Genomic DNA, 13667 nt, shown 5'->3' on the forward strand with positions numbered 1-13667 from the left:
GAAAAAAAAAAAAGTTAAAGGAAGTTTCAAGCTCTTGCCAAACATTAATTTCAAATTATTTGGGAATTTCCAATGATAAAATTTCTATTCGTTGCTCAATAAACAATGAATATTTGAAAAAATTGACAAACCAAGATTTATTTTGTGAAACCATTAAGCAAAAAAATACTAAATCAAGCAGAAATGAAAAAATAAATCTGTCAACATTAACACCAAATAGTTGGACAATTCAATAAACAACAGAATACTTTTTTGTACCAAAGCCAATGGTTAAAAAAGCGTGTAAACTAAAGGCGTTTAAAGGTATTTTAGAAGAGTGGAAAAAAAAATTACTAGAAACAAGATATCACAAGCAATTAAAACAAATATCAAGATTATTTTTCAGTGTGAAGAATATTCTTGAATTTGTTCTGGTAAGAAAGAATTTGTTTCAGTTATAATCGATGTTCAAAAACAACAAATCTAAAAGCGATTATTTAATGTAAATCTAAAAGAACTATATTTAGAATTTCCAAAAACAGGAGAGAATATAGAATAGGAGATAAAAAATATTCAAAGTTTTGTAAGCTTCGTCCAAAATGGTGTGTAACAGTCAAGTAAATCAAAATTCAAAGTTGATTACTTATGCAGTGCCCGGTAACATAAAATATAAAGGACTTTTATTAAAAACAACTCTTGACATTTAGAATCGCAGATGTATGCTTCATATTTGTGATAACTGTCCTAATGTAGAAAACTTAAAACAGTATATAAGTGATATCTTCAACATAGTTTTAAATAGGAGGATATAGTGCCGTACAAACAGTGGTTAAAAAAAAGAGAATGCTATTAGTGTGATAACTATAGAACTTACATTAAAGGAGTTTCTTGAAGAAACTGTTTCTATAATTGAAAACACACCATTTTGTTTCAAAGGTACAGTCCTTATTCCTTTAAATTATTACTTTCCTTGATATTGCAGAAATTTATAGTTTTATAGCACAAGGTGCGGTCCAAGGATTTCCTTAGAAAAATAGCCAAGCAGCACTACATTCATTGCTTATATACTACAAAGATTTTAAAAATAAGCTCAACCCAATAAACTATTGCATAATATCTGACTGTATGCAAAATGATGCTAATGCTTTTAATAAACTTTTAACTAGTTTTTAGAAGATATAAAAATTGTCTGGCAAAATTTGTCCTTATGTTCTTACTTTAGTGATGGAGCAGCTTGCCCATACAAAAACTATAAAACTCTTAGCAATCTATGTCATCATTTTCAAGACCATGAAATACGTGCAGAGTGGCTTTTTTTGCAACGAGTCATGGAAAACTTCATGTGATGGCATTGATGGGACCGTAAAATGACTTGTTGCATAGACTAGTCTGAAAAATAGCCAAATATTGCCTGTTACTAAAACGTTTAAATGGTGTACTTAAAATATAACAGGTATTAGATTTATTAGTATTTCTAAAAACTAATATAAAAGATCATATAGAAAATGCTATGCTTGATGACCGCTACTCTAGTTCTAAAAGATTTCCAGGAATGCGTTCACATCACTGTTTTATACCATGTTATGATAGGAAGCTAGAAATGAAACGTATATCAGGTGATGCATGTTTTATAACAGTTAATGGAACTAATAACGAAGGTCGGACTTCGGAACGCACGGGTGATTTGCATGCTGGAATATATCTTGCATGTGTTTATGCTAATGCATGGTACATTGAAATTGTAAAAAAAAATTGCAGATGATTCGATTAGTTATATAAAATTTATGCCACAGAGAAGACAATTGTTGGTTTCATATTGTAAATGTTTTAGCAAAAGTAAAAACTCTGGTTGTACAATGTCAATCAGCAAGAACCTATCAAATTTGAAATTTTAGCAAGAACCTATCAATTGAAAATTCAACCCGGGCATGTTACTGCCCGGGTAGAATTTTCAATTGTCTGGTACCCGTCATTTAATAAGTTTAAAATTCTTTTCATCCATTTTTTGAGTTGAAAATTATTTTAAAACAATTTTAAAATGTTAATTTGGTATGTAAAAGAAGATCTTGAGGATCTTGTTGTTCAAAGTTTCAATAATTACGATTTTTTTTCATAATTAGAACTTCTTAAAAAAGTTAACGTTTGGAAAGTTATTTGAGATTTTTATTTAGAAACCCACATTTTTGTTTAGAAACCCACATGTACAGTGTTAAGTACAATAAACCTCAAATTATGTATAATATTTTTCTTTATTTACATCGGAACTCATCCAACTCGTTTATAAACATGTCTCTGAGACCAAACTTTATCAAAACTTGGAAGACGGAAAGTACTACGGAAACTACTTTAATCTTGATAAAGAAAAAATACGACCAGGCAGTTAAGTTTCCAAGAATAAAATTAGAGATGGCGCAGTTCGTAGCGTTTACAATTCACATTTGGAATAGTACTCAAAACATTGCGTATATGTGCGTATATGCGAATTTGGCACGACCGGGTGGGTGTTGTTTTACTTAAGAGTTACATTGTAAAACGAGTTCAATTTATTAATATACTACAATATTATACAAATATGCGATAAACACAAAGAAGATATCGTAGATCACAGCTAGTAGTAGAAGAGTTGCTCGAGTCCGTTGTTGTTTAATAGGTTACTCCAAGTGAGCGAGGCTTCGATAGACACGCTATTTATACAAGTTCCCAAGGGGGGCATTAATAGTTTTATACAATCAGCCAATCCAAACGATTTACATTCTGACAGTTTGATTAGCGCAACAATGGGATCTGGATTCCTCAATTTTGCAGATATGAGATTGTTACGAACCGCAAGCTAGTGAAAATATAAGTAGTAATTTTTAGGGTTCTACAAACGACTAAGAAATTTGTGTTAAAGAAATTACTGCTACAGTCCATAAGAAAAACTCAAATATAAATCAAACAATAAACTCTGCAAATGACAGATGAAAAATCGATGCTTGCGCAATCCAATATATCAATTCTGAAATCATCAAAGCAGGTAACGCAAGTACATATGCATACTAGCAGCTTCAGCGCCATCAAAACGCGCTTTTGTTACTGCTGGACATGTGATATGACTGATTCAAATTACTTTTATTACACATGTGTCTCATTTACAACTCCAAAGTAACGTTCAACAATCTTAGAGTTTACTAAAAAGGCGTACCAGGCGTATTTTGCAGTAAAAAATAGGAGATCAATAAAAGTATAGGGCATCCGCAATCAGTTTGTGGACCATAAGTTGAAAATCTAAGACAGTGGAAAGTTGGAAAAGTAAAGGATTAACTTTTGGTATTCCAAACATTTGGAGGGCCGATAAATTACTATAAGTGATTGTTTATTTTGTTTGAATCAAGTTGCCAGACAAATTTCAAAAACAAAATTATCAATTAAGTATACAAATTTATCCTCCATTATTAGAACAATTCCTCATTCAGATCAGAATCCCATTCCTGATTTTATCATTTTTTAATTAACTGATAGTAAACAAACCAAAGAAATTTCATATTCTCAATAATAGTACATAATTATAAGTACAGGATTACAGTCACCACAACTTAAGTCGAAAATAAACGTTTCTATGCATTATTTTCCAAACAAAATAGAACGAATTTTGTTAAGTTCATGTGAAAACTTTTATGTAGCTGAAACAAAGCTCAAGGTATCGACACGCATTTGCCAACATCAAAGACATACTTTTGAGGAAAAGTGGAAAAATTCGGCCTTGGCGGGGCATTCTATTTATTTTTATTATTCTTATCATTTTTTTTTACTCATCTTCTGAAGTGTATTTGTAGCGAGAAATTGTTTTGTTTTTATTATTAACAATTGAATAATAATCAAATTTTAATAAAATTTTGATAATAATATAGATATTAAAAGTATTCAAAAATTGTTGCTCGTATACTCGAAAACCATTGTAATGCAAACTTTGAAGAAGAAACTTTTAAAAAACTTTTGAAAAAACAAGAAAAAAATTTTGCGTCGTTAACAGCTGCAAACCTTAAAATGTTCACTGAAAGACTGAAAGAGTACGAGAAAGTTAATATTGATAAGCAAATAAAAATTAACGATAACAATTGAAAACGAATTAGATAAAACAACTAAAAAAGTCATCCCTCTTAAGACTGAATTTTCGGAGGTAAAGAAATTTATAAAGACAAGTGATCATATTGCTTTCGAAAAATTTGAGCTTGTAAAATTGAAAACTAAAGAGATAATCTCTAAGTTAAAAGATAACAGTGAATTTTAAAGGTAAAAAGCAAACTGAGAGAAATTGAAGATAGGTCGAAACAGAACAACCTGAGGATTAACCTGGGGACAGCTTAAAAGAAAATGAAAATGAAAGTTGGAGTGATAGTGAAGCAAAAGTATTAAAGTTATTTGAAGAAAGACATGGATTGAAAGAAATTAAAACAGAAAGGGCTCATAGAACTGGAATCAGAGACGAAAAAAAGGTCAGCTCTGTAGTATTAAAATTGCTAAATTACATAGATAAGATAAACAACTTAAAAAACTCACCAAAATTGAAAGGAAAAAACATTTATATCAACGAGGTTTATTGTGCAGAGGTGGTACAAATTAGGAAGGTATTTGAAAATGAAAAAAGTTTGGACCAAAATAAAAAAAGTTCGAGAAAGTGAGAAGTTTGCTTTCACACGACATGTTGATCGTTCGTGATTGGTCTCCGAAAGTAAAGTCATATTCTTTTAGCTTAACGGCCCCCTTTAATTTTATTTATAATAGATTTTTTAACTTTTTTTTTGTTCAAATTTAACTTTTGGAAATGAACAAAAACTTTTTTGAAACAATTACTCTTATAACATGAAATGCTGAAAATGCCAACACTAATGATTAAAACCTTGATAACTTTATTAAAAATCTTTTAGAAACTGAGCACTATTCAACATATGAATCCACTCAATATCTCTGTGAGAATAAGAATAGACTTTTAATTTGCATAATAATATTCGAAGTATGAATAAAATTTTCGAGAACTTTAAATGTTTATTGGAGGAACTTAATCATGAAATTAAAATAATTTATTTCACAGAAACTTGGCTTAAAAGCGATTAAAAAAATTCTAATTTTGAGTTAACATATTATGTATCATCAAAATATTATGTTCATCAAATGCGCAATGTTTGCGTAGTTGGTGGCGTAGAAATTTACATCCACAATTCTATTGATTTTATTCACTGATCTCAAAATATAACTGGATAGCTGGTTCTATTGTTTTTTCCGAAAAAAGTTGAAGCTAAAATGGCCTCCCAAGATGGCGGCGATTTTAGTTCCTAGTGGTGAAACCGATATACAATTTAAATCGCTATATCAAATTACTAAAAAAAATAAATAAATAAGCTTATAAATTTGTTAAAGATAAAAGAAATCAAATGAATTTTATAAATATTAGAGAAAAAAAGAAATTATTTTTTTGTATAATTGAATTTATTATTAAATGGCATTTACAAATTTAGTTAAGTCTTATGTATAAGTATTGGGAACTAAAAACTATAAGTCTTATAGTTTTTAGTTCCCAATGCTGTATGCTAGAAGGTTAATAACATAACAGTATGATAAACGGCAATCATTTCTACCCTCTATATTCTCTACTACTATATTCTCTATTTTTTTGTAGTAAGATGCCATCCATTTTGTACAAATTCTACACGAATTGTTAATTGAGTGCTGTGAGTATACAAAAACTTAGGGGTTCCTTCTAGAATTATAATATACTTGAATTCTATTATTGCATAAATTATTTGAATAAAATATTATTAAGTGTCACTTACACTGGTAAAAAAAAACCAGGTCTGAATTATAGTTATTTATAACAATTTTTAAAACAAATAAAAAGTAAATAATAGTTTCTTATAGTTTGAAGGATAATCACTCAATACAATTGAAGAAAGAAATGTATATAAAAATACATTTGTTAGAAAAAAATTTATTTATATCTTTATATAGAAATGTTCAAAACATTTCCTCCTCTTTGAAATATCTCCTTAACTTTAATTAAATATCCTGTTTACCTGCTGTTAAGTATTATGGTTATATATTACAGCTTGCTGACTTTTTTTTATATTAATGAACTGTAAATAGCTGTTAAATAATTTTATAAATATGTTGTTGAGTTTATTTGCATAAAAGATTGATTATATGACATTAAATTCAAGAAAATGATTTGCTAAAGAATATCATTAGTCTTAAAGAGATTACTGCAACACAAATGATCTTGTATAATCGAAAAACTGATTTCATTGGATATTTGGCAGCAATTAAATCTGCTCAAGGTATTTCTTGACTGGGTTGAAAAAGAAGGTTCACCATTAAATTATTTATTATCATATAAGCTCAGTCAAAACCATCTAGAGCTCTTTTTTGGTGCTGTGAGATCTGCAGGAATGTTTAACAGCAATATCAATTGCCAACAATTCACATATAAATAACTTTTTATGCAAAGTACCGTTCAATTTTCAAATGAAAACTGCAGCATTAGAGATAAAACTCATATATATGTTTTAGACGATTCTTTTGGTGATTTTAGAACTAAAATATCTTTTACTGGAATTGAATTAATAAGAAAGTATGATTTGTTGGAGAGAGAACCAACAGTTAATGATCACGATAATGCAGATATTCCAAATTGCAACAATCTATTTAAATACAAAAAAACTTTGATCCCATAAATTGCTGTATACGTAGATAAAATGACTTCAAAAAAAAATATCCTCATTAAATGTCAGAATGCACTAGTACTCCCTTTTCATTTAAAACAAAATAGCTTTTTAAAATTCAAAGACAGGAGGTTTGATTAAACCAACCATAAGTGTTATATGCAAAGAAACAGAAAGGTGTTTCCAAATTAATTGGTTGTTTTAATAGATTGCCTCTTTCCAAATGAAATTGGAATTCAAAATGCATTAGCAAGTGCTGCTTTGAGATCAGTCGATTTCTTGAAAATAATAATTGATCTAGCTCCTCATGTTTGACTCAACTATAAGTGATAACAATATATTTTCCTTGTTTTAGCTCATTTGGCAGTTTGGCTGCCAAATTAACTAGAAAAATAAATATGTATATATATATATATATATATATATATATATATATAAAATAAAATAATGACACAAATAACTATATAAAAAAATTCTAGAAGGAACCCCTGAGTTGTGTGTACTCACAGAGCTCAGCTAATAGTTCATGCAGCATTTGTAAATTTGTGATATCTATTTGAAAAACTAATTTCATAATAGTTTATTTTAAAAAGATATTTAGCTGCCTACCATGCTGTTATGTTATTAACCTTCTAGCACACAGCATTGGGTAGTTAAGAACTAAAAGGTGCATAAATTGTATTAAAAACAATATTAAACAAATGATTTATAGTAAAACTAAAATTAAAAGAAAGTACTTAAATGAAAAATAAACAAAACATAAATAAAATTATTTCAGTTTTTCAAACTTAAAATAATTATTCGAAAGTTGTTTGGAAATTGTTAACTTGTATAACTACTAGTTCCTTATTTGTTCTTTACTAATGTTAAATAAACTAATTCTTAATTAAAAAAACTAAAAATTTTTATCTTATTTAATAACATTTATTTATCTTTAAAAAAGCAAGATATTATACAAACTTATTGTTTAGAATATATTTTGTTAAACAGTAGAGAAATTTACGTAAATATGTAAATTGCCTTTTTTTTTTTTTTTAATTATTGTTATGTAAAACCAAAAATTATATTTGAGGCATGTACATTTCATAATATTTATATATGTAAATGACATATAAGTTCGTAACAAAAATTTCTTTATTTGTAATCAACCGAAACCGTCGCTATCTTGGGAGGCCATAACTGGGTTCAAAAAATTTGCCCCATACGTTATCCAGTTATATTTTGAGATCAGTGATTTTATTAAACGAAACAACCTTAATGTAAACAATACAGGTTGTAAGTCGTTACGTGTTGAGATAATAAGCAAATTTACAAAAAAATATTGTCATCAGGGGCAATTTTATATTCTTTTATATAGTTATCATCTCGCAGCTATTCCGCATATTCTTACCATAAATTAACTATTATCTCGCAGCTACTCTGCATTCTAAATGAAATAATTGAATAAATTGAACCTCAAAATGATTTTAACATTTAAATACATCTTTAAATACTCATAACAAAGTTAAATATTTATAGTAATTGAATCTTATTTGAACCAATTATAACAAATAAATCATGAAACAATGCTGAAATTAAAAAATCAGCAAAAACTATTTTTCAGTGATGAATAAAAATGTTCATTTATGGAATAAATTGGAAGGGTGTTGAAACCAGTATCATGGGAAAAACTCATTCCATTAAGATCAAAATCCGTTTCATTAATCCAATCGTCACTTTCACCGTTTTCCACATCAGCAATTAGAACCATTATTTCTAATTGTCGACGTGTAATGACAAGAACGGTTGATTCCTGGATGTGTGTTACAACATGAGTGCGCAACACAACTATTGATGCAAAGTACTGGTGAAATTTCTTGCAGATTCTATCACTAATCACGGGTTGCATTGATGGACAGTGCAAGTCATATGGAAAACGGTTTTGAAGGGCGGGGAAGGATGTCGTCAACTTTTACACTTTGTGCAAACAGAGTTAGAAATTGATGGCTCGTTGGTTTCATTGTTTTTTCTAGAAAAAAAGGACCTTCACTTGTTTGAACAACTAGCAACGGAGAAGATGAAATCTGTCTGTTATCACACTGAAATAGGAACTTCTTGGTTTCAAACAGCACTTATTGTCATTACGTTTTACAATCTATGTAAGGTATTGACTCTTTTATATGTGACTATAATAAAATTTCTGAAGAAGTTATTTTGTAACTCAGACTCTGTTGACTCAATGTACTCTGCTACTGTTGGAAAATTATCTACGATCAAGCTTGACCATGTTTCAGAAAGATTGTTCTCTGCATTGACATCAATTGTAACATCTCTCTCTTTCAGAAGGCTACCATAGTGGTCATGTATTATTATTAATCCCGGAAGTTTTTAACTAAGTGGTGTTATTTTTCTTTCAATTAAATGCACTTCTTCTAGGAGCGTTTAAAGTAAGATATAAAGCATCAAAATTATGCTAGATAAAGTAGTTTACTGCAACGTATATTACTTTTTGGTTTCTTGGGTTCTCATCAGGGCCACCATCAACTTTTAAAACTAAAATTGGTTTAACCAATTGATCAATACCACGTCTGGTAATGATTTCAAACGCCTTGAATGAAAGTCAAGCACATGGCTGAATGCCTTCGATTTTGAGTGTTATTCCGATCTGATTGCTATAAAGGTTAGTCCGATATATCCTACTACTTCTAGGGTTCCAAGATCATTAGGCTGAATTGAGATTCCGGCATACACCGATTGAATCAATTTGTGCCCTGCAGCCACCACCTAATCATGGTCAGGTAAGCTGACTCTGAACTCAACGTGCATAAGTAATGGGCTTTGTTTTTTGGCAGCCGCCAACCCGATTTGCCAACACAAGCTTTGTCATATTGTTTTAAAAAATACACTTCATTCATTCCTAACATGGACGCTAACTATTCTAAGTGCTTTATTGAAGCAGCAAAAATTAGCCGTCGATTCGTTTAGCGTGCTGATCACTCTGTGCACTAATAATATTACTGGTAACGTTGATACATGACGCTGGCTTTCAAGAACTAAACTGCGTTTTGGTAAGAGACAAAGGTAAAGCCCACTTCTACTGATTGTGAAGCCATTCATTTTCAACTGTTCAGCCAGTTGATCTAACGTTTTGTTGCAACTATAATATAGAAGCATCAAAATGTTAAAACCTATAAACATCACTATTTCGTTTTTCATGAAATGCTGATCCATACATAGCAATGTTCACAATAGTTTCAAGTAGTAAAGGCTGACTTTGTTTAATTCTTTGCTTACTAGGCTTGTCCCTGGCATTCACAGTTAAGCGTAGTTTAAAACAAAGATTTGAATTTTCTTTCTATTGCTTCAGTTCTCTTGCTTTTATTGCTCTTTTCTGGTCAGCTTTCTTTCTACTCAAATGCTGTTCTAAATTTTCTTTGTTCTTTTTTTTTTCTTTTCTGTACAGTTTTTAATACAAAAAAATAGTTTATTATATTAAATATTTTTTTAGCGTTACACTTTTTCAACTCCCCTCCCTCCCCCTTGTCATAGATCATTACAAAAGTCTGGATCCCTTCCCTCCCCTAGATGCGTGACGTCGTATATGGACAGCCCCTCAATGCTATTTATAGACAGCCAGCTGGTAGTTTTCAAGCATTCAAAATTTATCTGCGCATATTTTTATACAAAAAAAGTATATTGCGGAAACATGTTTACGTAGTCGGAGACATGAACACTGACTTACTCAACCATGCTTTAAATAATTAATTTAAATAATTAAATAATTTAAATAATTGTTGCAAAATCTTTTATTGATACTCTTCTCGAATAAATTTTTATCCCAACTATAAACAAAGCAACAAGAGTAAGTAAAAATATCATCAACATTACTAGATAACATTTTTATAATGCCGTTATAAAACGGGTATAATTAAGACTAACTAAACTGATCATTTTTCTATATTCCTTATTACTGATAACGTAACTCCTAATAATACTACCCTCAAATCAATAGTATTCATGAGACAAATTGATGAAAGTTCCAGAAGCCAATTTAAAAAATTATTAAATGAATCCGTCGATTGAAATCTTATTTTACAATCTCACATGTAATTAATGTTCATGATTTATTTCTGAATTAATTTTGTAAAATGTATGATAAGGCATTACCTTTATAAGTAAAAGTAATAAATTCTAAGTCATTTTTATCTCCATAGAAGACCATAGGACTAACGAAATCATCAAGGAAAAAGCAAAAATCGTGTGAAAATATTTAAAACATAAAATTTATAAAAATGAAATTAATTACAAAAACTATAAAAATTTATTTGAAAAAATTAAAATACGAATAAAAATTAATTATTATGCCAAATTGTTTGAAATTAACAAAGGAAACACTTAAGAAACGTTGAATGTTATTAAAGAACTAATTGGATAGGAAAAACATCAATATCAAATAGATCTAATAGTGATTGCTATATATAATTGGGGTTTTTATTGATTTATCCAAAGCTTTCGACACAGTAAATCATGAGATACTTTTAAAATAATTAGAAAATTAAATAATTAAAATTAAATAAAATCATCAAGGAGAAAAACTAAAGTTAAGTGAAAATATATTTATTTAAATATATATATTTAAAACATAAAACTTATAAAAATGAAATTAAATACAAAAACTAAAAAATTTATTTGAAAAACTTCTTTGTTAATTTCAACCTAAATGCTTAAAATTAACAAAAAAAACACTCGTACTGCCCTCATTTTGTAAAAAAGTGACTCGTAATAATGAAATTGGTTAAACATATATTAAATGGATTTAGTAGTGTTTTAAATGCTTGTAGTGATTTAATGAATGTAATAGATCTCTAACACTACCTTATTTGCAGATGACACTATTTTATTTTATTCTCAAAAAGAAATTATTGTTCTTTTTAAGATTTTTAACGAAGAATTAAATAAGATCAACGAGTGGTTTAAAAGTAACCGACTTTCATTAAACGTTGATAAAACAAAGTTTATCCTATCCCATAAACCTAGTAAAGCCGATAACTTTCTTTTAAGAGATCTCTTAAATTGCCCGAGTTTTTAATTAATAACATAATAATTAAAAGGGAATTAACTATAAAATTTCAAGGAGTGCTTTTAAATGAAAAATTGTCATGGAAATATCATATTAAATATATATAGAAAATAAGATTTCAAAAAGCATTTCCATGTTATATCAGAAAAAACCGTTTCATAATAAACAATTTGAAAAAACTTATATTTTTTGTCCATACATGGCTATATTTCTTACCGTAACGTTCTCTGGGGTAGCTCTAATCACACTTTGTCATTCCCTTAAACCATCTTAAATAAGGCTCGTACCAAGTTCAATATCGGGGACCTTTTGTTTGGAAAAATTTTCTTCACATTTTTAATAAAAAACAAGACTGTTTTTGCACTTTGAAAAGTTTTAAGGTTGATTTAAAACGCATTTACTGAATATGGACTTCGATATACAAGATTTCAAATGTCTTTTTTAAAAACAATATAAAAGTTTTGAATTAACAAGTCATCTAATTTAGGTTTTCTTTTTTACTAACTGTTTTCCTTTCTTGTTAAAAGTTTTTCTTTTGTTAATATTTATTAATCAGCCCTTATTACTTACTTATATTGGATTATTTTTAATAAGACTTGACGCAATTTTTAGTGATTAATAACTTTCACGACTATCCCACTTTTGTATTATTTTATTTTTAAATTATTCCGATGGAAAATTGTTAGCAAAAATTTATTTTTTTGCTGAAGTTTTGTAGGTACTTATACTGTTTTATTTTATCACTTATTCCTAATGTAAATACGTTTGAAAGCAATATTGTAACGGGGCTTGGCAATAAGGCAAGTCTGTTTTTATATTGCTTTTGCCAGGGTTTTCTATTATTGTAATTTCTTTTTTCCAATTTTTAACAAATGGAAAATGAAAAACAAAAAAATTAAAACTCAAGAAATTCCCGAGGTGCTTTCGGCGGGAATAAAAATGCTTGAATTTTAAATAGAAAAAACGCTTGATTTTCGAGCATGTTCAATTAACTGAATATTTTAAAACTATTTTATTTCAATGGCAAAAGCTGTTTTAGAGACCAGCAGTAATCACCTATTAAAATACTGTTATATTGTCCTTGGTAACTTTCATAATTTTAAAATTTTGATGAAAATACACAATACTCCTTGTTTACAACTTTAAAATCTTCTGGAAAAAAGTAAAGGTGATTGTGAATGAAGTAAACTTTAATATTCATGTAGTACCGAAGTTTTCAATAAAAAAGCAGCTTTTTAATCTTATCTCCAAATTTTTCAGATTTAGACACAATGCAAAGAAACTCTATGGGTCAAACTAATCAGGTTTCAAGCAGAAAAAAAAGGCTTTTTTACAATCACAAAATTCTAATTCAACAGTTTCAATACTTTCTTAATATCAATTCCGAGATTTCTTATAAGATCGAACACAATAAGATTGAAGCGTATTGAGGAAATAAATAAAAATAACAATTTATACGTATTAATAAAATAATTTTTATTTACTATAAAATTGCAGAAAGTAATTGTATTTTCAGTTGTACTATAAAAATGTTATTAAAAAATATCTGGATCACGAGCACCATACTTTTCTTTTTTAAAGATTATGTCCTTAAATTAGTATTGAAAGGCAAAATAGTAATTTCAGATTCCATAGCAACGGCCTTAGCAACCGTGTTTATCTTTTCAATGTTTTAGCTCTAATTTAGAGTCTAGTTCCATAAATATAAGTTCAAAAATGACTTATTCTGTAATGATCTTTGTTTCTACGAAGAGATAAGTTATGCAGTTTTTGTCTTTGAAATAAAATAGTTTTAAAATATTTTGGTTGTTCTTTGGAATAGAGTTACCTTTCATTTAAAAAAACTTTAAGAAATAATTTTGTCTCGTTAAATAACGTTAAATAATTTCATGTATTATTTGATGTATTTATGCTGTCAAGTTTTTATATAGATA

The sequence above is a fragment of the Hydra vulgaris genome, chromosome 01, assembly GCF_038396675.1.
Source record: "Hydra vulgaris chromosome 01, alternate assembly HydraT2T_AEP".
Lineage (NCBI taxonomy): Eukaryota > Metazoa > Cnidaria > Hydrozoa > Anthoathecata > Hydridae > Hydra > Hydra vulgaris.